The sequence below is a fragment of the Tachypleus tridentatus genome, chromosome 3, assembly GCF_004210375.1.
Source record: "Tachypleus tridentatus isolate NWPU-2018 chromosome 3, ASM421037v1, whole genome shotgun sequence".
In the NCBI taxonomy this organism is placed as follows: Eukaryota; Metazoa; Arthropoda; class Merostomata; order Xiphosura; family Limulidae; genus Tachypleus; species Tachypleus tridentatus.
Genome location: NC_134827.1, coordinates 114,888,155 through 114,915,367, shown reverse-complemented (window position 1 = coordinate 114,915,367; position 27,213 = coordinate 114,888,155). Strand labels below are relative to the sequence as shown.

The 27,213-nt window shown below is 35.1% G+C and overlaps 1 long non-coding RNA gene across 1 annotated transcript; it reads left to right on the top strand.

Moving 5' to 3' along the window:
- The first annotated feature begins 1,916 nt into the window (after positions 1 to 1,916).
- Positions 1,917 to 15,015, top strand: LOC143247835 (uncharacterized). Its single transcript, XR_013026722.1, has 2 exons — positions 1,917 to 2,205; positions 14,754 to 15,015. It is a non-coding gene; the product is annotated as an uncharacterized LOC143247835 (long non-coding RNA).
- Positions 15,016 to 27,213: the final 12,198 nt, after the last annotated feature.

Genomic DNA, 27,213 nt, shown 5'->3' with positions numbered 1-27,213 from the left:
ACCAGTAGATCAAGTATTTTACGTAATAGATACTTAGAACGATCTATCGACCATTGTACTCTAACCCGGCCCTCAGTGTGTTCTCCACGCGGACCTCTCTGTGTTCTCCAATGGGAAGACATAATTTTCATTCCTTCCGCTACGTTTACCTTCAAAGCAAAGCCTCGTCTCGAGACGGCTTTGTTGATGATGATGGTCTCCTCTACTAAACCTGGCTTCCCAAGTCATGTTCAATTAGCAACAAACTAGCCATAATATTCATGAGGCGGCACTTGGTGAAGCGAGGGAGTCTCGGAGCAGCTCCCGCAAGAAGCCGTGACAAATGGCCTTCTCACATATAGCGCTGTCTCTATTCATCGGCAGAATTACCGCATTGGCTATGTTCTCCAACTGTCATATTCCCACATAAGTACATTGCGTGCGCTGAGCCGTACACGCCAATAACAACAAAAAAGCCTTTAATAGTGTTGTTCCTGGGTTCGTTCGCACCCCCTCTTTAGAGTTGTAATGAAATTATAATTCCTCGCAGAGATGACGTAAACTGTTGCCTTGTTAAGTGTCGATTTATAAAAACACAAATCTGAATGACAGAATCATTTTGTAGAAGGAGAGGCCGAGATCTAATTAGATCAGAATTATGTCTTATTATTACACTGGACCGGATATTATGTTCCATATCATAAGGTTGGATGAGTATATATCTTTTAATTTCTTTCATCATTTAAGTATTATCAAACCAGGTGGACGTTATGTTATATCACATATATCACAGGTTATATTATATTACATATATCACAGGTTATATTATATCACGTATACCACAGGTTATATCGCATATATAACATATTTGCTTCTTTATGTCTGTTATTTTAGGTTTGATTGAATTTCTAAACAAATTTTATTTTTGATATAAATATTTCTGAATCCCGTTCTAATTTTCACTCTTTTCTGTACGACCAGCAGTAACTGAATTGAGGTACACTTCGTGATTAAAGGACATGTAATAAAAATTACGTTTGTTTTTGAATAAACAATTATATTTAATTACTTGAGTTAGAGATCTCTGTTTGTTTGTTTATTAAATTTCTTGCAAAGCTTGCACAACGCGGCAAAGCGGTTAGGGTGTAATCTTAGAGTCGCGGGTTCGAATCCCCGTCACACCAAACATACTTTTACTCTTTCCGTCGTGAGAGTGTTATAATGTGAGGTCAATCCCAGTATTCTTTGGTAAAAGAATAGCTCAAGAGTTGGCGGTGGGTGGTGATAGCTAGCTGCCTTCCCACTAGTCTTACACTGCTAACAAACAAACAAAACCCACCCTCTCACGTCCACACGAAACCGACAACAGGAAAACTGTCCCTAATTTAAGAGAAGGACGATACTTAGTCGACAACACCCAATGTTAAACTCTGGGTCTAATTTTGAGCAACGAAATGTAGGATTGACCGAAACATTATAACGTTCCCAACGCTGAGAAGGCGACAATGTTTAAAGAAGGAATTATAACAAATCACTGCAGACTGCTAGTCGAGGACCCCGCAGATTAGTAATATCAGTTGACGTGTCGGCCCTAATATCCTGTGTTAAAGACTGTATATTAACGAAACGAGTTCACATTTCGACCTAAGTTTCGTGAACATAAAGCATGACGAAACGTCGACGTAAAACATCAGCAAAATGATATATTTCATGTGGATGACAGTCTTACAGTTTTGCGTAATTAAGAAACTAATTTCTCTTCACTATAAACACAAACAAAACACCGTTTGGAAGCGCACGTGTTTCGATGTAACACGATCACACACTGTTAGATATATTAATGTAACGATACTTTTCCTTTCCACTGTTATTCATTCTTGAAGCTTGTCTCTATATTCCTAGAAACGAATGTGTTATTCGTTAGTAACCATGTCGCACGTGCTACTGATAAATGATTCAACGTCCTGCCTTAAGATCTTCACACGAAGAGAATGCTTGTGCCAAGACATCTGTGGTATGATTGGACGTCGGAACTAGTTCGGAACTAACTATTGGCTGAATCTTTAATCTTGTGTACAGGAACATGTTTTTTGTCCATGAATATATTCTGCATTCACCCTTACTCATAACTTCACCGTGGCTTCTGGCTATCTTGTTATGACCAGACACGTACGGCGTAGTTTTCAAAACAAATTTTATTTGGATAAGTTTCTTCTCTCGAATAAGGTAAGAGCAAATTAGTTTACTAAGGAGAAAAAAAAAGAACACGCGAATATATTTATAAAAATTAATTTTTAAATATACGTGTGTGAGGTAAATATTGTCAAATATAGAATAAAATCGCAACATTTCTATGCGAAACGTGAAGAGAAATACACTTGACATGTTGACAAAACTACAGAAAGAGAGATCTGCTTATGCTGTAACACAAAACGTATACGCACATACAGACTAGTTTCACATAAACCAATACGAATAACGTGTAAAAAATGACTCAAACAAACGAAACGGTAAATAAATACATTCATACAAAACTAACACGTAAACAAATTAACCCGAGAAACAAATATAAAAATAAACATAAAATCAAAACTGTCATTAGCAGATATCATACCAATGTAACAAATATCCCAAGTGTTAGTAGAGTGTAAAATAACACATGAGCAGAGCGTAAGTAACGTGTAGCATGCTAGCAGGGTGTAAAGTAACATGTGATATGTTAACAGAGTGTAAAGTAAAACTGAGGTTGTTAGCAGAGTGCAAAGTAACGTGTAGCATGCTAGAAGGGTGTAAAGTAACATGTAACATGTTAAAAATGTAAAATAACATGTAGCATGTTAATAGCATTACAGTGACATGAAGCATGTTATAAGAGTGTAAAGTAACATTCAAGTTGTTAGCAGAGTGGAAATTAACATGTAGCATGTTAGTAGAGTGTAAAGTAACATGTTAAATGTTAACACAGTGTAAGGTAAAATTGAGGTTATTAGCAGAGTGCAAAGTAACATGTAACATGTGAGTAGAGTGTAAAGTAACATGTAGCGTGTGAGTAGAGTGTAAAGTAACACATAGCATGTTAGCAGAGTATAAAGTGACATATAGCATCTTAGCAGAGCGTAAAGTAACACACACTATGTTAGTAGAGTGTAAAGTAACATTCAGGTTGTTAGCAGAGTGGAAAGTAACATGTAGCATGTTAATAGAGTGTAAAGTAACGTGTAGGACGTTAGTAGAGTGCATAGCAACGTGGAGCATGTTAGTAGAGTGTAAAGTAACATGTTAAATGTTAACAGAGTGTAAGGTAAAAATGAGGTTGTTAGCAGAGTGGAAAGTAACATGTAGCATGTTAATAGAGTGTAAAGTAACGTGTAGGACGTTAGTAGAGTGCATAGTAACGTGGAGCATGTTAGTAGAGTGTAAAGTAACATGTTAAATGTTAACAGAGTGTAAGGTAAAAATGAGGTTATTAGTAGAGTGTAAAGTAACATGTAGCGTGTTAGTAGAATGTAAAGTAACATGCAGCGTGTTAGTAGAGTGTAAAGTAACATGTAGCGTGTTAGTAGAGTGTAAAGTAACATGTAGCGTGTTAGTAGAGTGTAATAAAATAACATGTAGCGTGTGAGTAGAGTGTAAAGTAACATGTAGCGTGTTAGTAGAGTGTAAAGTAACATGTAGCGTGTGAGTAGAGTGTAAAGTAACATGTAGCGTGTTAGTAGAGTGTAAAGTAACATGCAGCGTGTTAGTAGAGTGTAAAGTAACATGTAGCGTGTTAGTAGAGTGTAAAGTAACATGTAGCGTGTGAGTAGGAGTGTAAGTAACATGTAGCGTGTTAGTAGAGTGTAAAAAGTAACATGTAGCGTGTTAGTAGAGTGTAAAGTAACATGTAGCGTGTTAGTAGAGGTGTAAAGTAACATGTAGCGTGTTAGTAGAGTGTAAAGTAACATGTAGCGTGTGAGTAGAGTGTAAAGTAACATGTAGCATGTTAGTAGAGTGTAAAGTAACATGTAGCATGTTAGTAGAGTGTAAAGTAACATGTAGCGTGTTAGTAGAGTGTAAAGTAACATGCAGCGTGTTAGTAGAGTGTAAAGTAACATGCATCGTGTTAGTAGAGTGTAAAGTAACATGCAGCGTGTTAGTAGAGTGTAAAAGTAACATGTAGCGATGTTAGTAGAGTGTAAAGTAACATGTAGCGTGTGAGGTAGTAGGTGTAAAGTAACATGTAGCATGTTAGCAGAGTATAAAAGTGACATATAGCATCTTAGCAGGTGTAAAGTAACATGTAGCATGTTAATAGAGTGTAAAGTAACATGTAGCATGTTAATAGAGTGTAAAGTAACATGTAGCGTGTTAGTAGAGTGTAAAGTGACATATAGTATCTTAGCAGAGCGTAAAGTAACACACACTATGTTAGTAGAGTGTAAAGTAACATTCAGGTTGTTAGCAGAGTGTAAAGTAACGTGTAGCGTGTTAGTAGAGTGTAAAGTAACATGTATGTACCGTGTTAGTAGAGCGTAAAAGTAACATGTAGCGTGTTAGTAGAGGTGTAAAATGCATGCACCGTGTTAGTAGAGTGTAAAAAAACATGTAGCGTGTGAGTAGAGTGTAAAGTAACATGTAGCGTGTGAGTAGAGTGTAAAGTAACATATAGCGTGTTAGTGGAGTGTAAAGTAACATGTAACGTGTTGAGTTACAGTGTAAAAGTAACATGTAGCATGTTAGTAGAGTGTAAAAGTAACATGTAGCATGTTAGTAGAGTGTAAAGTAACATGTAGCGTGTTAGTAGAGTGGAAAGTAACATGTAGCGTGTTAGTAGAGTGTAAAGTAACATGTACCGTGTTAGTAGAGTGTAAAGTAACATGTAGCGAGTGAGTAGAGTGTAAAGTAACATGTAGCGTGTGAGTAGAGTGTAAAGTAACATGTAGCGAGTGAGTAGAGTGTAAAGTAACATGTAGCGTGTTAGTGGAGTGTAAAGTAACATGTAGCGTGTTAGTAGAGTGTAAATGTAACATGTACCGTGTTAGTAGAGTGTAAAGTAACATGTAGCGAAGTGAAAGTAGAGTGTAAAAAATAACATGTAGCGATGTGTGAGTAGAGTGTAAAAGTAACATGTAGCGAGTGAGTAGAGTGTAAAAGTAACATGTAGCGTGTTAGTAGAGTGTAAAAAATAACATGTAGCGTGTTAGTAGAGTGTAAAGTAACACGTAGCATGTTAGCAGAGTATAAAGTGACATATAGCATCTTAGCAGAGCGTAAAAGTACACACTATGTTAGTAGAGTGTAAAGTAACATTCAGGTTGTTAGCAGAGTGTAAAGTAACATGTAGCGTGTTAGTAGAGTGTAAAGTAACATGTACCGTGTTAGTAGAGTGTAAAGTAACATGTAGCGAGTGAGTAGAGTGTAAAGTAACATGTAGCGTGGTGAGTAGAGTGTAAAGTAACATGTAGCGTGTTAGTAGAGTGTAAAGTAACATGTAGCGTGTTAGTAGAGTGTAAAGTAACATGTAGCGTGTTAGTAGAGTGTAAAGTAACACGTAGCATGTTAGCAGAGTATAAAGTGACATATAGCATCTTAGCAGAGCGTAAAGTAACACACACTATGTTAGTAGAGTGTAAAGTAACATTCAGGTTGTTAGCAGAGTGGAAAGTAACATGTAGCATGTTAATAGAGTGTAAAGTAACATGTAGCGTGTTAGTAGAGCGTAAAGTAACATACACTATGTTAGTAGAGTGTAAAGTAACATTCAGGTTGTTAGCAGATTGGAAAGTAACATGTACCGTGTTAGTAGAGTGTAAAGTAAAATGTAGCATGTTAGTAGAGTGTAAAGTAACATGTCTCGTGTTAGTAGAGTGTAAAGTAACATGTAGCGTGTGAGCAGAGTGTAAAGTAACACGTAGCATGTTAGTAGAGTGTAAAGTAACATGTAGCATGTTAGTAGAGTGTAAAGTAACATGTAGCGTGTTAGTAGAGTGTAAAGTAACATGCAGCGTGTTAGTAGAGTGTAAAGTAACATGCAGCGTGTTAGTAGAGTGTAAAGTAACATGTAGCGTGTGAGTAGAGTGTAAAGTAACATGTAGCGTGTGAGTAGAGTGTAAAGTAACATGTAGCATGTTAGCAGAGTATAAAGTGACATATAGCATCTTAGCAGAGTGTAAAGTAACATGTAGCATGTTAATAGAGTGTAAAGTAACATGTAGCATGTTAATAGAGTGTAAAGTAACATGTAGCGTGTTAGTAGAGTGTAAAGTGACATATAGTATCTTAGCAGAGCGTAAAGTAACACACACTATGTTAGTGGAGTGTAAAGTAACATTCAGGTTGTTAGCAGAGTGTAAAGTAACGTGTAGCGTGTTAGTAGAGTGTAAAGTAACATGTACCGTGTTAGTAGAGCGTAAAGTAACATGTAGCGTGTTAGTAGAGTGTAAAGTAACATGCACCGTGTTAGTAGAGTGTAAAAAAACATGTAGCGATGTTAGTAGGGTGTAAAAAGTAACATGTAGCGTGTTAGTAGAGTGTAAAGTAACATGTAGCATGTTAGTAGAGTGTAAAGTAACATATAGCGTGTTAGTGGAGTGTAAAGTAACATGTAACGTGTGAGTACAGTGTAAAGTAACATGTAGCATGTTAGTAGAGTGTAAAGTAACATGTAGCATGTTAGTAGAGTGTAAAGTAACATGTAGCGTGTTAGTAGAGTGGAAAGTAACATGTAGCGTGTTAATAGAGTGTAAAGTAACATGTACCGTGTTAGTAGAGTGTAAAGTAACATGTAGCGAGTGAGTAGAGTGTAAAGTAACATGTAGCGTGTGAGTAGAGTGTAAAGTAACATGTAGCGAGTGAGTAGAGTGTAAAGTAACATGTAGCGTGTTAGTGGAGTGTAAAGTAACATGTAGCGTGTTAGTAGAGTGTAAAGTAACATGTAGCGTGTTAGTAGAGTGTAAAGTAACATGTAGCGTGTTAGTAGACTGTAAAGTAACATGTAGCATGTTAGTAGAGTGTAAAGTAACATGTAGCGTGTTAGAAGAGTGTAAAGTAACATGTAGCGTGTTAGTAGAGTTTAAAGTAACACGTAGCATGTTAGCAGAGTATAAAGTGACATATAGCATCTTAGCAGAGCGTAAAGTAACACACTATGTTAGTAGAGTGTAAAGTAACATTCAGGTTGTTAGCAGAGTGGAAAGTAACATGTAGCATGTTAATAGAGTGTAAAGTAACATGTAGCGTGTTAGTAGAGTGTAAAGCAACATGTAGCGTGTTAGTAGAGTGTAAAGTAACATGTAGCGTGTTAGTAGAGTGTAAAGTAACATGTAGCGTGTTAGTAGAGTGTAAAGTAACACGTAGCATGTTAGCAGAGTATAAAGTGACATATAGTATCTTAGCAGAGCGTAAAGTAACATACACTATGTTTGTAGAGTGTAAAGTAACATTCAGGTTGTTAGCAGAGTGTAAAGTAACATGTAGCATGTTAATAGAGTGTAAAGTAACAACATGTAGTGTTAGTAGTAGTGTAAAGTAACATGTAGCGTGTTAGTAGAGTGTAAAGTAACATGTAGCGTGTTAGTAGAGTGTAAAGAAACATGTAGCGTGTTAGTAGAGTGTAAAGTAACATGTAGCGTGTGAGTAGAGTGTAAAGTAACATGTAGCATGTTAGTAGAGTGTAAAGTAACATGTAGCGTGTTAGTGGAGTGTAAAGTAACATGTAGCGTGTGAGTAGAGTGTAAAGTAACATGCAGCATGTTAGCAGAGTATAAAGTGACATATAGCATCTTAGCAGAGCGTAAAGTAAAACACACTATATTAGTAGAGTGTAAAGTAACATTCAGGTTGTTAGCAGAGTGGAAAGTAACATGTAGCATGTTAATAGAGTGTAAAGTAACATGTAGCGTGTTAGTAGCGTGTAAAGTAACATATAGCGTGTTAGTAGAGCGTAAAGTAACATTCAGGTTGTTAGCAGAGTGGAAAGTAACATGTAGCATGTTAATAGAGTGTAAAGTAACATGTAGCATGTTAGTAGAGTGTAAAGTAACATGTAGCGTGTTAGTAGAGTGGAAAGTAACATGTAGCGTGTTAGTAGAGTGTAAAGTAACATGTACCGTGTTAGTAGAGTGTAAAGTAACATGTTGCTTGAGTGAGTGTAGAGTGTAAAGTAACATGTAGCGTAATGAGTAGGGTGTAAAGTAACATGCTTAGCGATTAGGTAGAGTGTAAAGTAACATGTAGCGTGTTAGTGGAGTGTAAAGTAACATGTAACTTGTCGTGTTAGTAAAGGGTTAATAAAGTAGTATGTAGCGTGTTAGTAGACTGTAAGATAACATGTAGCATGTTAGTAGAATGTAATAAAGTAACATGTAGCGTGTTAGAAAGTGTAAAGTAACATGTAGCATGTGAGTAGAGTTTCAAAAGTAACACGTAGCATGTTAGCAGAGTATAAACTGACATATAACATCTTAGCAGAGCGTAAAGTAACACACACTATGTTAGTAGAGTGTAAAGTAACATTCAGGTTGTTAGCAGAGTGGAAAAGTAACATGTAGCAGCCAATAGGGGTGTAAAGTAACATGTAGCGTGTTAGTAGAGTGTAATAATAACATGTAGCGTGTTAGTAGAGTGTAAAACTAACATGTAGCGTGTTAGTAGAGTGTGCAAAATGTAACATATAGCGTGTTAGTAGAGATGTAAAGTAACACGTAGCATGTTAGTGAGTATAAAGAGTGACATATAAATATCTGCAGAGCGATAAAGTAACTTACACTATGTTTGTAGAGTGTAAATGTAACATTCAGGTTGTTAGTAGAGTGTAAAGTAACATGTAGCATGTTAATAGAGTGTTAGTAAAATGTATGTAGTAATATTGTATAGTGTAAAAGTAACATGTAGCAATGTTAGTAGGGGTCTTGTCATGCTAACATATAGCGTGTTAGTAGAGGTGTAAAAAAAACATGTAGCGTATGTGAGTAGAGTGTAAAGTAACATGTAGCGTGTGAGTAGAGTGTAAGAATAACATGTAGCATGTTAGTAGAGTGTAAAAGTAACATGTAGCGATGTTAGTGGAGTGTAAAAGTAACATGTAGCGATATTGAGTAGAAGTGTAAAGTAACATGTACAGCATGTTAGCAGAGTATAAAGTGACATATAGCATCTTAGCAGAGCGTAAAGATAAAACACTATATGTAGTAGAGTGTAAAGTAACATTCAGGTTGTTAGCAGAGTGGAAAGTAACATGTAGCATGTTAATAAGAGTGTATAAGTAATACATCATAGCGTGTTAGTAGCGTGTAAAACAAGTAACATATAGCGTGTTAGTAGGCGTAAAATGCAACATTCAGGTTGTATTGCAGAGTGGAAAGTAACATGTAGCATGTTAATAGAGTGTAAAGTAACATATACAGCGTGTTAGTAGAGTGTAAAAGTAACATGTAGCGTGTTAGTAGAGTGTAAAGTAACATGTAGCGTGTTAATAGAGTGTAAAGTAAAGATGCAGCGATGTTTAGTAGAGGTGTAAAGTAACATGTACCGTGTTAGTAGAGCGTAAAGTAACATGTAGCGTGTTAGTAGAGTGTAAAGTAACATGCACCGTGTTAGTAGAGTGTAAAAAAACATGTAGCGTGTGAGTAGAGTGTAAAGTAACATGTAGCGTGTGAGTAGAGTGTAAAGAAATGTAACATGTAGCATGTTAGTAGAGTGTAAAATAACATATAGCGATGTTAGTGGAGTGTAAGTAACATGTAACGATGTGAGTACACCAGTGTAATAAATAACATGTAGCATGTTAGTAGAGTGTAAAGTAACATGTAGCATGTTAGTAAGGGTGTAAAGTAACATGTAGCGTGTTAGTAAGTGGAAAATGGCATGTAGCGTGTTAGTAGAGTCATAAAGTAACATGTACCGTGTTAGTAGAGTGTAAAAAAGTAACATGTAGCAGTGAGTAGAGTGTAAAATAACATGTAGCGATGTGAGTGGGGGTGTAAAGTAACATGTAGCAGTGAGTGTGAGTAGAGTCATAAAGTAACATGTAGCGTGTTAAGTGGAATGTTTAAAAAGTAACATGTTGCGTGTTAGTAGAGGGGTGTAAAGTAACATGTAGCGTGTTAGTAGAGGTGTAAAGTAACATATAGCGTGTTAGTAGACTGTAATAAAGTAACATGTAGCATGTTAGTAGAGTGTAAATAACAGCTAACACATAGCGTGTTAGAAGAGTGTAAAGTAACATGCATGTAGCGTGTTAGTAGAGTTTAAAAGTGCTAACATGTAACATGTTATAGGAGTAGCAAAGTGACATATAGCATGTTAGCAGAGTGTAAAGTGACATATAGCATCTTAGCAGAGCGTAAGTAACACCTAACACACTATGTTAGTAGTAGAGTGTAAGTAACATGTATTCAGGTTGTTAGCAGAGTGGAAAGTAACATGTAGCATGTTAATAGAGAGTGTAAAGTAACATGTAGCGTGTTAGTAGAGTGTGTAAACAACATGTAGCGTGTTAGTAGGGTGTAAAGTAACATTGTATTTGCGTGTTAGTAGGTGTAAAAGTAACATGTAGCGTGTTAGTAGAGTGTAAAAAGTAACACGTAGCATGTTAGCAGAGTATAAAGTGACATATAAGTATCTTAGCAGAGCGTAAGTAGCATACCACTATGTTTGTAGAGTGTAAAAGTAACATTCAGGTTGTTAGCAGAGTGTAAAAAAGTAACATGTAGCATGTTAATAGAGTGTAAAGTAACATGTAGTGTGTTAGTATAGTGTAAAGTAACATGTAGCGTGTTAGTAGAGTGTAAAGTAACATGTAGCGTGTTAGTAGAGTGTAAAGAAACATGTAGCGTGTGAGTAGAGTGTAAAGTAGCACATGTAGCGTGTGTAGTAGAGTGTAAAGTAACATGTAGCATGTTGGTAGTAGAGTGTAAAAATAACATGTAGCGTGTTAGTGAGGTGTAAAGTATGCTTTATGTAGCGATTGTGAGTAGAGTGTAAAGTAACATGCAGCACATGTTAGCAGAGTATAAAGTGACATATAGCATCTTAGCAGAGCGTAAAGTAAAACACACTATATTAGTAGAGTGTAAAGTAACATTCAGGTTGTTAGCAGAGTGGAAAGTAACATGTAGCATGTTAATAGAGTGTAAAGTAACATGTAGCGTGTTAGTAGCGTGTAAAGTAACATATAGCGTGTTAGTAGAGTGTAAAGTAACATATAGCGTGTTAGTAGAGCGTAAAGTAACATTCAGGTTGTTAGCAGAGTGGAAAGTAACATGTAGCATGTTAATAGAGTAAGTAAAGTAACATGCAGCGTGTTAGTAGGTGTAAAGTAACATGTAGCGTGTTAGTAGAGGTGTAAAGTAACATGTAGCGTGTTAATAGAGGTGTAAAGTAAAGATGCAGCGTGTTAGTAGAGTGTAAAAGTAACATGTAGCGTGTTAGTAGAGTGTATATAGTAACATGTAGCGTGTTAGTAGAGTGTAAAATACTTTCATCATGTAGCGTGTTAGTAGAGTGTATTAAAAGTAATAACATATGCAGCGTGTTAGTAGAGTAATAAAAGTAACATGTAGCGTGTTAGTAGAGTGTAAAGTAACACGTAGGGTGTTAATAGAGTGTAAAGTAAGATGCAGCGTGTTAGTAGAGTGTAAAGTAACATGTAGCGTGTTAGTAGAGTGTATAGTAACATGTAGCGTGTTAGTAGAGTGTAAAGTAACATGTAGCGTGTTAGTAGAGTGTAAAGTAACATGTAGCGTGTTTGTAGAGTGTAAAGTAACATGTAGCGTGTTAGTAGAGTGTAAAGTAACATGCAGCGTGTTAGTAGAGTGTAAAGTAACATGTAGCGTGTTAGTAGAGTGTAAAGTAACATGTAGCGTGTTAGTAGAGTGTAAAGTAACATGTAGCGTGTTAGTAGGGAGTAAAGTAACACGTCGCGTGTGTGAAGTAGAGTGTAAAGTAACATGTAGCGTGTTAGTAGAGTGTAAAGTAATACATTGCATATTAACAGGTTGTAAAGTAATGTGTCGCGTGCCAATAGAGAATTAAGTGACGTGTAGCATATAACAGAGCGTGAAGCAATATGTAGTAGAGTGTAATGTAACGTGTAGCATGTTAGTAGTTTGTAACACAACGTGTAGCATGTTAGTTGTTTGTAACACAACGTGTAGCATGTTTATAGTTTGTAAAACAACATATAGCAGTGTTAGTGGTGTGTGTAAACTAACTTCTAGTATGTTAGTTATGTGTAACACAACGTGTACCATGTTTATAGTTGGTAGAAGACCGTAGCTGTTTCGTGAGTTTTTTACTAGCAGTAAGTGTTTGCGTCTTTTCTTATAATCAGTTACGTAAGTAAATCAACTGTTTGATTTTTGCATAAGTTTCCCATATGTTACTGGTATAAGTTTCTCTTCACCTTATTGTAAAAACATATTTTATGTAGAACCCTACGAAGACAACATTACCTGTTTATTTCCAACCTGTAATTTGTTTCAACGTTTCTTCTCAAGGGAACCAATTATTTTATCTCTATAGAACATTTTCCATGACCTCCAGGAAGAAAAATAAATTCTCTATAAAAACACTGAATGAAAATAAATTGTGGAATTCGTCAAATGGAAACGAAAATCATTGACGCGTGACTTCTGTGAATTAGTTTTCTCACCAGTTTTGCCTGTTTCGGATTCTTTGACGCGGCCACATTACACACTCAAATAACAGTTTTCGTACATCGATTTGATGAATAGGTTTATTAGTTTTATAATGACAGTTCGCAAGACCCTTTTGAACATGGACACTTGGTCCTGAAGACATTACTAACGAAACCAAAACTTCTAATACGGTTTATACTGCAAGTAGATAAAAGTCAACGAGTGATATGTCATGGTTACTTTCTAAAATTATGAAACCTTCATATATAAAATGTTTACTTTGTTTCAACGTCTACATCTTGCCTCATAAGACACGTGGTTGATTCACATTGTTTCCCAATAATAGGAAATTATGGAATTTATAATACTATAAACCACAAAACATGTTTATATAAGATAACCAGAACTTGGAGGGTGTATTTACAAATCATGTCTGTATAAGATAACTAGAACTTGAAGGGTGTATTTACAAAACATGTCTGTATAAGATAACCAGAACTTGGAGGGTGTATTTACAAATCATGTCTGTATAAGATAACCAAAACTTGAAGGGTGTATTTACAAAACATGTCTGTATAAGATAACCAGAACTTGGAGGGTGTATTTACAAATCATGTCTGTATAAGATAACCAGAACTTGGAGGGTGTATTTACAAATCATGTCTGTGTAAGATAACCAGAACTTGAAGGGTGTATTTACAAAACATGTCTGTATAAGATAACCAGAACTTGAAGGGTGTATTTACAAAACATGTCTGTATAAGATAACCAGAACTTGGAGGGTGTATTTACAAAACATGTCTGTATAAGATAACCAGAACTTGGAGGGTGTATTTACAAAACATGTCTGTATAAGATAACCAGAACTTGGAGGGTGTATTTACAAAACATGTCTGTATAAGATAACCAGAACTTGAAGGGTGTGTTTACAAAACATGTTTCAGTTATTAATACTTCATTTCCCATGTTCCCTCTCTCAATGGAACGGCAATATATCTGCTGACTTACAACATTAGTAACCGGGTTTCGATACCCGTAGAGGACAGAGCACAAATATTTTATTGCGTAATTTTGTGCATAACTTAAAAAAAGTTAATTTTACCTGGATAAACACATTAACATCAACTTGGGCCCCATCGAGACGACATGATTCAAATGTTTGGGCCCCATAGAGACTACATGATTCAAATGTTTGGGCCCAATCGAGACTACATGATTCAAATGTTTGGGCCCCATCGAGACTACATGATTCAAATTTTTGGGCCCCATCGAGACTACATGATTCAAATGTTTGTGCCCCATCGAGACGACATGATTCAAATCCAGAACATCAATTCCCTCGACGATACCAAAATGTTGCTTCCCACTTCTTTAGCTTTAGTTTTTGTAATTTGAATCTCACTTGACGGCGCAATCTAGATGTATATTGCGAAATGGGAATGATTCCTTATTGAGAGTAAGAGGGCGTTCTGGATTAAACGTGTGTTTTCCATGTTTGGTAAATATCTCAGGACTAAGGTACAAAATTCGATATCCTCACCCTGAGGAATATTATTATTTACTCACAGTCCCAATATAGATAAACCTGCCCGTAACTGACAGGCACGATAAAGAGCAATATGTGTGTCCTTATAGTAAAGCCATATCGGGCTAACTTCTGAGCCCACCGAAGGGAATAGAACCCCTGATTTTAGCGTTGTAAATCCTGTAGACATACCGCTGTACTAGCGGGGGGGCGACCAAATGTGTCATTCTATAATTGGTTCACTAGTGCATTGTGGGTATTTGTGGTTTATATAATTAGTATTAGTGTGGCCTAAAAACCATACACACCTAGGTAACTCAAGTCGGAAATTTACATATATGTCAGTGTTAGAGATGTGTACTGGCAGGAAACTTGAAATATGGCAGCCATTTTGAATTTTTTGTCTCGCTGGCATCTTCTAAATTCGTCTAGTTAGAATATTCTATATCTTCATTCGAAATTCATTCTTTTATTCTAATATTCACTGAGATTTATTGGCAGAAAAAAAAAAAAAAAGACATTGAGCAGCTATCTTAGATTTACTCAATTTCAACCAATCAACCATTTTTGACATGTTCTTCATAAGGAGCATGCTTACAGTAACTCCCTCTTTCGTTTACATTTTTATCTAGGTTTGACAATTTCTCCATCCCAGTGACAGGAGTAAAGCGTTAATAGTTCCAGTTACTCTCTTCTTCAATCACAATGACCCCTTCACCCGCCAGCTGGCGTCAGGTGGAAATGTTCTCAAAGTGGTCATTTCAAAACCGTTTGTTATTTTAATGAGGCGTAATGTGTCACTGAGGAAAAATATCCATTTATGTATGATTGAATGCTGTAACAAATTACGTAGATGTATAGATACGAACACAGAAATAAACTAAAACAATCCAAGCTGATGGTTAATTAACTTAGTTTGTCCTTAAATCCGTGTAATTTTAAAAATGTAAGCAGCGCCTCTGGTGGCGGAAAAATTATAAATAACGAGAAGTATTTTATAATATGATTCATTTTTCAAATTTCTCGACCTCCATTGGCTTAACGTTAAACCAGTCATAAAGTTAAAAATCAGTTTTCAGATATACCAAGGTTAATTCATTGTCTAGCTCTGTACATAAAAACCAATAACCTGAAATTGTGTTTCGAATGTGTTTCTTCACACTTCTATCCTGTGTTACTGTTATTAGATTACGTAACGTACAAGTCCGTTTATTTAGTCAAACACACTAATTTGCTGAATTTTCAAGAATTGGTTTTGAGGCATTAACTAACATGATAATCTTCAAGGTTATCTGAAAACTGACAGTTATCACGGTTATCTGAAGACCGTTATCACAGTACCGTGAAGACGTATGAAGGTTATCTGAAAACAGACAGTTATCACGGTACCATGAAGACTTATCAAGGTTATCTGAAGACAGACAGTTATCACGGTACCGTGAAGACTTATCAAGGTTATCTGAAAACAGACAGTTATCACGGTACCGTGAAGACTTATCAAGGTTATCTGAAGACAGACAGTTATCACAGTACCGTGAAGACTTATCAAGGTTATCTGAAAACAGACAGTTATCACGGTACCGTGAAGACTTATCAAGGTTATCTGAAGACCGTTATCACAGTACCGTAAAGAATTTTCAGACTAAGCTTTCATTAATCCATGTAACGTGAAGTTTCAAAGTTAGAAGTACCAGCCAAAGCTACGTAATCCAATGTCGAGAACATATCACTATTTCCCATATAGATGTCACAGGTCAGTGAATAATAGTGCTGACAACTTTTCAGAGAAGACTGACTGACCACTGTCCAGCTGAAGGTAATTTTATTCCTGCCACTTGAAGCTTCGTGGGTATATTTACAGTCCATGTTATCAAGCATTTAATAACTTGCGAGAAAACGAGCTTTTCCACGCCAGGCCTGCGGGATCAATCGACTAATGTAGGAAGACATTTTCACAGCAAGACACGAGCTACATTGTCAGAGTAGATCAGAAACAAAGGAAGCGACAACACTCTGGGGACCAGAGTTCCCATCTTCTGGATGTCACATGTATGAAGGGAAAACAACAAAGCGTAAAAAACAAGAACAAACATTGAGTTCGTTTGTCAGATTTACCGACAACTGTCGCTTATTCATGAGAACCACTATTTACGAGGTTACAATACAATTGAGATGTAATGCATATCTGAGCCACAGAATCAGGTGACAACATTATCAGCAGTATCTGTCGTTAAAAAGATATACAAAAGAAATGTGAGTTTTATATCCAGTCCTTGGTTATTATAGATAATATGAAAACAAGGCGACTATCAACAAAAAGTCCATCAAAGCACTTCCCACTTATCTGAAAGACACTTGTTACGACAAGAAAACTGTAACTCGATGTAATATGTACTTTCCCACGCATTGGAAACAGTTCAAAAAGAACATTCGACTGAAGAATTTTGTTTTATTGTCTTTGAGAAAATAACAACTTTTAAGAAAAATACCAGAATCATTAAAACCAAAATCGACGTGAAAATATATTTATTAGTTCCATTCGAATGTATACTTCAAAATTAGAAACATAAGATTTAAAAACAATAAATAACTTCTAAAGAAACTATAAAAACATTTTTAAAATTTTATTTGAAGTTCTTATGTCCAAGTAACAAGTCTTTGTGGAGCTGATACACTAACCATTAAAAACAATAAAAACACGTAACCAGATAAACAATGATACACTATAAAACAATAAAACACGTAACCAGATAAACAATGATACACTATAAAACAATAAAACACGTAACCAGATAAAAAGTTGATACACTAACCACTATAAAACAATAAAAACACGTAGCCAGATAAACAGTTGATACACTATAAAACAATAAAAACACGTAACCAGATAAACAGTTGATACACTATAAAACAATAAAAACACGTAACCAGATAAACAGTTGATACACTATAAAACAATAAAAACACGTAACCAGATAAACAGTTGATACACTATAAAACAATAAAAACACGTAACCAGATAAACAGTTGATACACTATAAAACAATAAAAACACGTAACCAGATAAACAGTTGATACAGTAACCACTATAAAATAATAAAAACACGTAACCAGTTAAACAGTTGATACTCTATAAAACAATAAAAACACGTAACCAAATAAACAGTTGATACACTATAAAACAATAAAAACACGTAGCCAGATAAACAGTTGATACACTATAAAATAATAAAAACACGTAACCAGATAAACAGTTGATACACTATAAAACAATAGAAAAACGTAACTAGATAAACAGTTGATACACTATAAAACAATAAAAACACGTAACCAGATAAACAGTTGATACACTATAAAACAATAAAAACACGTAACCAGATAAACAGTTGATACACTATAAAACAATAAAAACACATAACCAGATAAACAGTTGATACATTATAAAACAATAAAAACACGTAACCAGATAAACAGTTGATACACTATAAAAAAATAAAATTCGTAATCAGATAAACAGTTGATACACTATAAAACAATAAAAATACGTAATCAGATAAACAGTTGATACACTATAAAACAATAAAAACACGTAACCAGATAAATAGTTGATATATTAACCACTATAAGACAATAAAAACACAAAATCAGATAAATAGTTGATATACTAACCACTATAAAACAATAAAAACACGTAACCAGATAAACACTTGATACACTAACCACTATAACACAATAAAGAAAATGTGACCAGATAAACAGTTGATACACTAACCTCTATGGCCCGGCATGGCCAAGCGTGTTAAGGCGTGCTTCCCCATCTCGCCAAACTTGCTCGCCCTTTCTGCCGTCGAGGCGTTATAAAGTTACGGTCAATCCCACTATTCGTTGGTAAAAGAGTGGCCCAAGAGTTGGCGGTGGGTGGTGATGACTAGCTGCCTTCCCTCTAGTCTTACACTGCAAAATTAGGAACGGCTAGCGCAGATAACCCTCGAGTAGCTTTGCGCGAACTTCAAAAAACAAAAAACAAACTAACCACTATAAAACGATAAAGAGCGTGTAACCAGAGGAACACCTAGTTCTAACAATAGAAACAGGTGTTCAACAGACAAATCCACTGTAGAACAAATGGAAAATTTTTGTTGAATATGTCTTTACAGATTAACTGAACAATGAGTCTGTCAGAATAAGGACTTTATATATAATTAAGACAACAATGGATCTGTAAGAACAAGGAATTTATATGTAATGAACACAAGTATGGGTCTGTAAGAACAAGGACTTCATTTATAATGAACACAACAATGGATCTGTAAGAACAAGGACTTTATATATAATGGCCACTACAATGGGTCTGTAAGAACAATACCTTATAAATAATTAAGACAACAATGTGTCTGTAAAAAAAGGACTTTTTATATTATAAATTTATCAAAAAATGACATTACACATATGATGTAAAACCCAGCAAATGTTTTAAATCACGTCAACAGAAGTGAGTATGAAACAGTTTTAAAGAAAGAGTTGTTTATGTTTTTAAACTTTCGACATTCTGTTATTTGTTATCAATGTTAACAACAGTGCTACTTCCTATGGTCTGAGTGTTTCCGTTCTTACATACTGTGCGTGAGAAGTTAACTTTCTCCATCAACTGTCAGAAGGACATCGTTTGTTTTGACGATTCAAGCCTCTCCGCCAGAGAGTTAGTAAATCCAACTTTCTCCATCAGCTGTTAGAAGGACATCGATTATTTTAACGATTCAGGCCTCTCCGCCAGAGTGTTAGTAAATCCAACTTTCTCCATCAGCTGTCAGAAGGACATAGTTTGTTTTGACGATTCAGGCCTCTCCGCCAGAGTGTTAGTAAATCCAACTTTCTCCATCAGCTGTCAGAAGGACATCGTTTATTTTGACGATTCAGGCCTCTCCGCCAGAGAGTTAGTAAATCCAATTTTCTCCATCAGCTGTCAGAAGGACATCGTTTATTTTGACGATTCAGGCCTCTCTGCCAGAGTGTTAGTAACGCTTTGTAAGGGATGTCTACTTTTCACTGGTCAACTTTCTTGTCCAATAGTTATTTTTAAAAAGAACGAATAAAATCTTCCGTATGGCAAAAACTTGACTCGTTCATAATGATTTTAATTAACCGGGGAACTGAAAACGGTTTTCAACTAAAAATTACATCTAACATTTAATTACGAACAATACTGAAAGCGCTCGAGTTTTGGGTTTCGTTTGACAACATTACAACTGTTATAAGTAACCAAGTGTGCTAACTTGTTAACCAAACCTTAAAAATTAACTCACTCAAAAGTTTTTATAATAATAGAACGAAGAAAAGAAAGTAATAATTACATTAATATAAAACAATGAAGTGTATATCATAACATTAACATATATTATGTTAACATGCATTATGTTCAAATATAAACATATATTATATACAGTGTGTTTAAATATTAACATGCATTATGTTTAATTATTAACTTACATTATATACAGTGTGTTTAAATATTAACATGCATTATGTTTAATTATTAACATACATTATATACAGATAGTTTTAATATTAACATACATTATATACAGACAGTTTTAATATTAACATAGGTTATATACAGATAGTTTTAATATTAACATACATTATATACAGACAGTTTTAATATTAACATACATTATATACAGATAATTTTATTATAAACATACATTATATACAGATAGTTTTAATATTAACTTACATTATATACAGATAGTGTTAATATTAACATACATTATATACAGATAGTTTTAATATTAACATACATTATATACAGAAAGTTTAATATTAACATACGTTATATACAGATAGTTTTAATATTAACATACATTATTCTCTGTTTAGTAACCTGTCTATTCACCAGATCTCTTCAGTGGGTTTGTTTTTCGTTACTTATGTGGAATGACCTTTTCAACACGTGCTGTTTTGTGAAAGAAATAGTTTATTCTGATAGATGGTCACAGAAATTCGTTGGTGGCTCCCTCTCTCTGGTAATACAGTGGAACTGTTCTTGACAGGAACCCTAAATGAGGTTGACTTACTTCTGATGAAGTCCTTTTTGGAATTAACTATTTGATAGGTGACCTTAGACCCGGATTACCCGACTTTCTAGATTATTCTCTGGCACACACTAGTTGCCTTTACTACCTTGTGCTTGTTCCTTCGATGTCACTAAAAGTTCAACAACTGGAGCTCTTATCATCTGGTAGTTGCAAAGAGATTTCTCAGTCACCAAATGTAAACAAGTTTGGTGTGGACCTCACCTTATATCCATGTCACTATCCAATATTATCCACACATCATGTCGTGTACACTTAATGTAAACAAGTTTGGTGTGGACCTTACCTTATATCCATGTCACTATCCAATATTATCCACACATCATGTCGTGTACACTTAATGTAAACAAGTTTAGTGTGGACCTCACCTTATATCCATGTCACTATCCAATATTATCCACACATCATGTCGTGTACACTTAATGTAAACAAGTTTGATGTGGACCTCACCTTATATCCATGTCACTATCCAATATTATCCACACATCATGTCGTGTACACTTAATGTAAACAAGTTTGGTGTGGACCTCACCTTATATCCATGTCACTATCCAATATTATCCACAAATCATGTCGTGTACACTTAATGTAAACAAGTTTGGTGTGAACCTCACCTAATATACATGTCACTATCCAATATTACCCACACATCATGTCGTGTACACTTAATGTAAACAAGTTTGGTGTGGACCTCACCTTATATCCATGTCACTATCCAATATTATCCACACATCATGTCGTGTACACTTAATGTAAACAAGTTTGGTGTGGACCTCACCTATATCCATGTCACTATCCAATATTATCCACACATCATGTCGTGTACACTTAATGTAAACAAGTTTGGTGTGGACCTCACCTTATATCCATGTCACTATCCAATATTATCCACACATCATGTCGTGTACACTTAATGTAAACAAGTTTGGTGTGGACCTCACCTTATATCCATGTCACTATCCAATATTATCCACACATCATGTCGTGTACACTTAATGTAAACGAGTTTGGTGTGAACCTCACCTTACATCCATGTCACTACCCAATATTATCCACACATCATGTCGTGTACACTTAATGTAAACAAGTTTGGTGTGGACCTCACCTTATATCCATGTCACTATCCAATATTATCCACACATCATGTCGTGTACACTTAATGTAAACAAGTTTGGTGTGGACCTCACCTTATATCCATGTCACTATCCAATATTATCCACACATCATGTCGTGTACACTTAATGTAAACAAGTTTGGTGTGGACCTCACCTTATATCCATGTCACTATCCAATATTATCCACACATCATGTCGTGTACACTTAATGTAAACAAGTTTGGTGTGAACCTCACCTTATATCCATGTCACTATCCAATATTATCCACACATCATGTCGTGTACACTTAATGAAAACAAGTTTGGTGTGGACCTCACCTTATATCCATGTCACTATCCAATATTATCCACACATCATGTCGTGTACACTTAATGTAAACAAGTTTGGTGTGAACCTTACCTTATATCCATGTCACTATCCAATATTATCCACACATCATGTCGTGTACACTTAATGTAAACAAGTTTGGTGTGGACCTCACCTTATATCCATGTCACTATCCAATATTATCCACACATCATGTCGTGTACACTTAATGTAAACAAGTTTGGTGTGGACCTCACCTTATATCCATGTCACTATCCAATATTATCCACACATCATGTCGTGTACACTTAATGTAAACAAGTTTGGTGTGGACCTCATCTTATATCCATGTCACTATCCAATATCAATATTATCCACACATCATGTCGTGTACACTTAATGTAAACAAGTTTGGTGTGGACCTCACCTTATATCCATGTCACTATCCAATATTATCCACACATCATGTCGTGTACACTTAATGTAAACAAGTTTGGTGTGGACCTCACCTTATATCCATGTCACGATCCAATATTATCCACACATCATGTCGTGTACACTTAATGTAAACAAGTTTGGTGTGGACCTCACCTTATATCCATGTCACTATCCAATATTATCCACACATCATGTCGTGTACACTTAATGTAAACAAGTTTGGTGTGGACCTCACCTTATATCCATGTCACTATCCAATATTATCCACACATCATGTCGTGTACACTTAATGTAAACAAGTTTGGTGTGGACCTCACCTTATATCCATGTCACTATCCAATATCAATATTATCCACACATCATGTCGTGTACACTTAATGTAAACAAGTTTGGTGTGGACCTCACCTTATATCCATGTCACTATCCAATATTATCCACACATCATGTCGTGTACACTTAATGTAAACAAGTTTGGTGTGGACCTCACCTTATATCCATGTCACTATCCAATATTAATATTATCCACACATCATGTCGTGTACACTTAATGTAAACAAGTTTGGTGTGAACCTCACCTTATATTCATGTCACTATCCAATATTATCCACACATCATGTCGTGTACACTTAATGTAAACAAGTTTGGTGTGGACCTCACCTTATATCCATGTCACTATCCAATATTATCCACACATCATGTCGTGTACACTTAATGTAAACAAGTTTGGTGTGGACCTCACCTTATATCCATGTCACTATCCAATATTAATATTATCCACACATCATGTCGTGTACACTTAATGTAAACAAGTTTGGTGTGAACCTCACCTTATATTCATGTCACTATCCAATATTATCCACACATCATGTCGTGTACACTTAATGTAAACAAGTTTGGTGTGAACCTTACCGTATATCCATGTCACTATCCAATATTATCCACACATCATGTCGTGTACACTTAATGTAAAGAAGTTTGGTGTGGACCTCACCTTATATCCATGTCACTATCCAATATCAATTTTATCCACACATCATATCGTGTACACTTAATGTTCAATAATCCTTCTTCCTCATCTTTCATCATCAGGTCTTCTTTCAACTTTCTGTCTCTTTCTAGCATTAAGTTATATATTTCTAAGTTAAGGTTCTACTAATGTTCTGTAAGCTACAGGCCTAACTTTACAAGTAACCCATGTTTACAAAAACCCACTTGATTTCTTGTATTGTATATTTCTTTCTTCTTCGAAACGCAAACTCGATATTTGAACTAAACAGAAGACTAAATAATGCTATGGTTACTTATTAGCTATATTAATAACTCACTCTAACCTAATTAACTTTTTATGAGCAGTTCGAACTGTTTCTTAACCTATCAGGACAATTTCTACTCATTAAGGCACGCCCATCATATTACGTCACTCTTCTACCTTACCTAACACCAATACTATCGTCTAAATTTAAAAAGGAATATATTACAATATTTAGTTTGTGAATTAACATTAAGTAGGCGTGGTTGTCGATTTTTTATTTTATATTAACACTCACTCAAGAGGTCCACAGAACAAACTTGCTGTTATTGTGACATGTTGTAACTTTTCGCTTGTGAAACCACAAATTTACCGTATAAATATAGCTAACACTGTTTATTACTGGAAAATGCACACACAAGGAACAGAGAACCAAAACGTCGGGAAAATATGTGATGTCCTGTATATTATTTTAATGGTTCAGTTGTAATGTCCTGTATGTCGCTTTTATGAATCAGTTGTGATGTCCTGTATGTCGTTTTAATGGTTCAGTTGTGAAGTCCTGTATGTCGTTTTAATGGTTCACTTATGATGTCCTGTATATCGTTTTAATGGTTCACTTATGATATCCTGTATATCGATTTAATGGTTCAGTTGTAATGTTCTGTATGTCGTTTTAATGGTTCAGTTGTGAAGTCCTGCATGTCGTTTTAATGGTTCACTTATGATATCCTGTATATCGTTTTAATGGTTCACTTGTGATGTCCTGTATGTCGTTTTAATGGTTCACTTATGATATCCTGTATATCGTTTTAATGGTTCACTTATGATGTCCTGTATATCGTTTTAATGGTTCAGTTGTGACGTTCTGTATATCGTTTTAATGGTTCAGTTGTGAAGTCCTGTATGTCGTTTTAATGGTTCACTTATGATATCCTGTATGTCGTTTTAATGGTTCAGTTGTGATGTTCTGTATATCGTTTTAATGGTTCACTTATGATATCCTGTATATCGTTTTAATGGTTCACTTATGATATCCTGTATATCGTTTTAATGGTTCGGTTGTGATGTTCTGTATGTCGTTTTAATGGTTCAGTTGTGATGTTCTGTATATCGTTTTAATGGTTCACTTATGATATCCTGTATATCGTTTTAATGGTTCACTTATGATGTTCTGTATATCGTTTTAATGGTTCACTTATGATGTTCTGTATATCGTTTTAATGGTTCACTTATGATGTCCTGTATGTCGTTTTAATGGTTCACTTATGATGTTCTGTATATCGTTTTAATGGTTCAGTTGTGACGTTCTGTATGTCGTTTTAATGGTTCAGTTGTGAAGTCCTGCATGTCGTTTTAATGGTTCACTTATGATATCCTGTATATCGTTTTAATGGTTCACTTATGGTGTTCTGTATATCGTTTTAATGGTTCAGTTGTGACGTTCTGTATATCGTTTTAATGGTTCGGTTGTGATGTTCTGTATGTCGTTTTAATGGTTCAGTTGTGATGTTCTGTATATCGTTTTAATGGTTCACTTATGATATCCTGTATATCGTTTTAATGGTTCACTTATGATGTTCTGTATATCGTTTTAATGGTTCACTTATGATGTTCTGTATATCGTTTTAATGGTTCACTTATGATGTTCTGTATGTCGTTTTAATGGTTCACTTATGATGTTCTGTATATCGTTTTAATGGTTCAGTTGTGACGTTCTGTATGTCGTTTTAATGGTTCAGTTGTGAAGTCCTGCATGTCGTTTTAATGGTTCACTTATGATATCCTGTATATCGTTTTAATGGTTCACTTATGGTGTTCTGTATATCGTTTTAATGGTTCAGTTGTGACGTTCTGTATATCGTTTTAATGGTTCAGTTGTGAAGTCCTGTATGTCGTTTTAATGGTTCACTTATGATATCCTGTATGTCGTTTTAATGGTTCAGTTGTGATGTTCTGTATATCGTTTTAATGGTTCACTTATGATATCCTGTATATCGTTTTAATGGTTCACTTATGATATCCTGTATATCGTTTTAATGGTTCACTTATGATGTTCTGTATATCGTTTTAATGGTTCACTTATGATGTTCTGTATATCGTTTTAATGGTTCACTTATGATGTTCTGTATATCGTTTTAATGGTTCACTTATGATGTTCTGTATATCGTTTTAATGGTTCAGTTGTGATGTTCTGTATATCGTTTTAATGGTTCAGTTGTGATGTTCTGTATGTCGTTTTAATGGTTCAGTTGTGATGTTCTGTATGTCGTTTAAATGGTTCACTTATGATGTCCTGTATATCGTTTTAATGGTTCACTTATGATGTTCTGTATATCGTTTTAATGGTTCAGTTGTGACGTTCTGTATATCGTTTTAATGGTTCAGTTGTGAAGTCCTGTATGTCGTTTTAATGGTTCACTTATGATATCCTGTATGTCGTTTTAATGGTTCAGTTGTGATGTTCTGTATATCGTTTTAATGGTTCACTTATGATATCCTGTATATCGTTTTAATGGTTCACTTATGATATCCTGTATATCGTTTTAATGGTTCACTTATGATGTTCTGTATATCGTTTTAATGGTTCACTTATGATGTTCTGTATATCGTTTTAATGGTTCACTTATGATGTTCTGTATATCGTTTTAATGGTTCACTTATGATGTTCTGTATATCGTTTTAATGGTTCAGTTGTGATGTTCTGTATATCGTTTTAATGGTTCAGTTGTGATGTTCTGTATGTCGTTTTAATGGTTCAGTTGTGATGTTCTGTATGTCGTTTAAATGGTTCACTTATGATGTCCTGTATATCGTTTTAATGGTTCAGTTGTGATGTCCTGTATATAATTTTGATGGTTCAGTTGTGATGTTCTATGTATTACGTTAGAGTTAGTCAATCCGTATCGACTTTAGAGAACGTTTTAGTCAGTTCAGGGAGTAATAGACAAATGACAAGTAGTATATATAATATCCGTAGCGGGTCGCTTTCAGTCTTGAAACGTAGGTTAGAGAGAATTACTGCGTAATTAATATCGAAGTAATTTTTACGATAACGTTAAACTAAAACCGAGGATAAATGTTCGTGTTTATTTTTATGTTTGTACTGAAGGCACCAGTGAGTGTGGAATCAAGTTTAAAGCCTGAAATTATTTATAACAAATCGTCAAAAAGGAACTTTTAAGATGATGAACAGAGAATAAAAGACCTCATAATATAAACTTAAGTGATAGATATACCTGCTACAGGGCCAGAGTCTCTTGTTATTTTCTATACAAATAAATTAAATAACTTGAAAAGTGTAGGTAAGTAAAACAGGGTTTCATATTTATAGTATTATACCTGGAAAGTGTGTGTTAAAAACTAACTCTCCTTTCACTCAGTCATTAATCTTACCTCAGGTTAGGGTTAAGCAACAATCAACTGTTATATTTAACACATTTTAACGAGTTATTTTAAAAACGGCACACGATACTTTTCATTTGGAATTAGAAAGAAAAACAAAACCGATAAAAGAAAGAAAAAGCCATATTCATGTCGCGGTTTCTGTAAATCAACCGAACCGAGTTGAATACTCGCTTCGCTAAGACTAAAGTGTTGGAACTCGTCGTAAAGTTGGTGTATTGTGGCTGAAACTCTTGTTGGTATTTAGCCAATAAGAAGGTAGGTGCTGGTATTACCTGAACAATCAGTGTTTAAGCCTCTCGTGCCGTGCACACAGATTGTCGCCTCATAATCGAGGTACGCTCAAAACAAAATCACAGAACTTTATAAAATTGAACACGTTTACAACTAATGATGTGATTCACCATTTTATCTGTATATATATTCCAGTAAGTACCTTTAATTTACCACTTATGATACATTCATTTTAAATAATATTCACAAGCC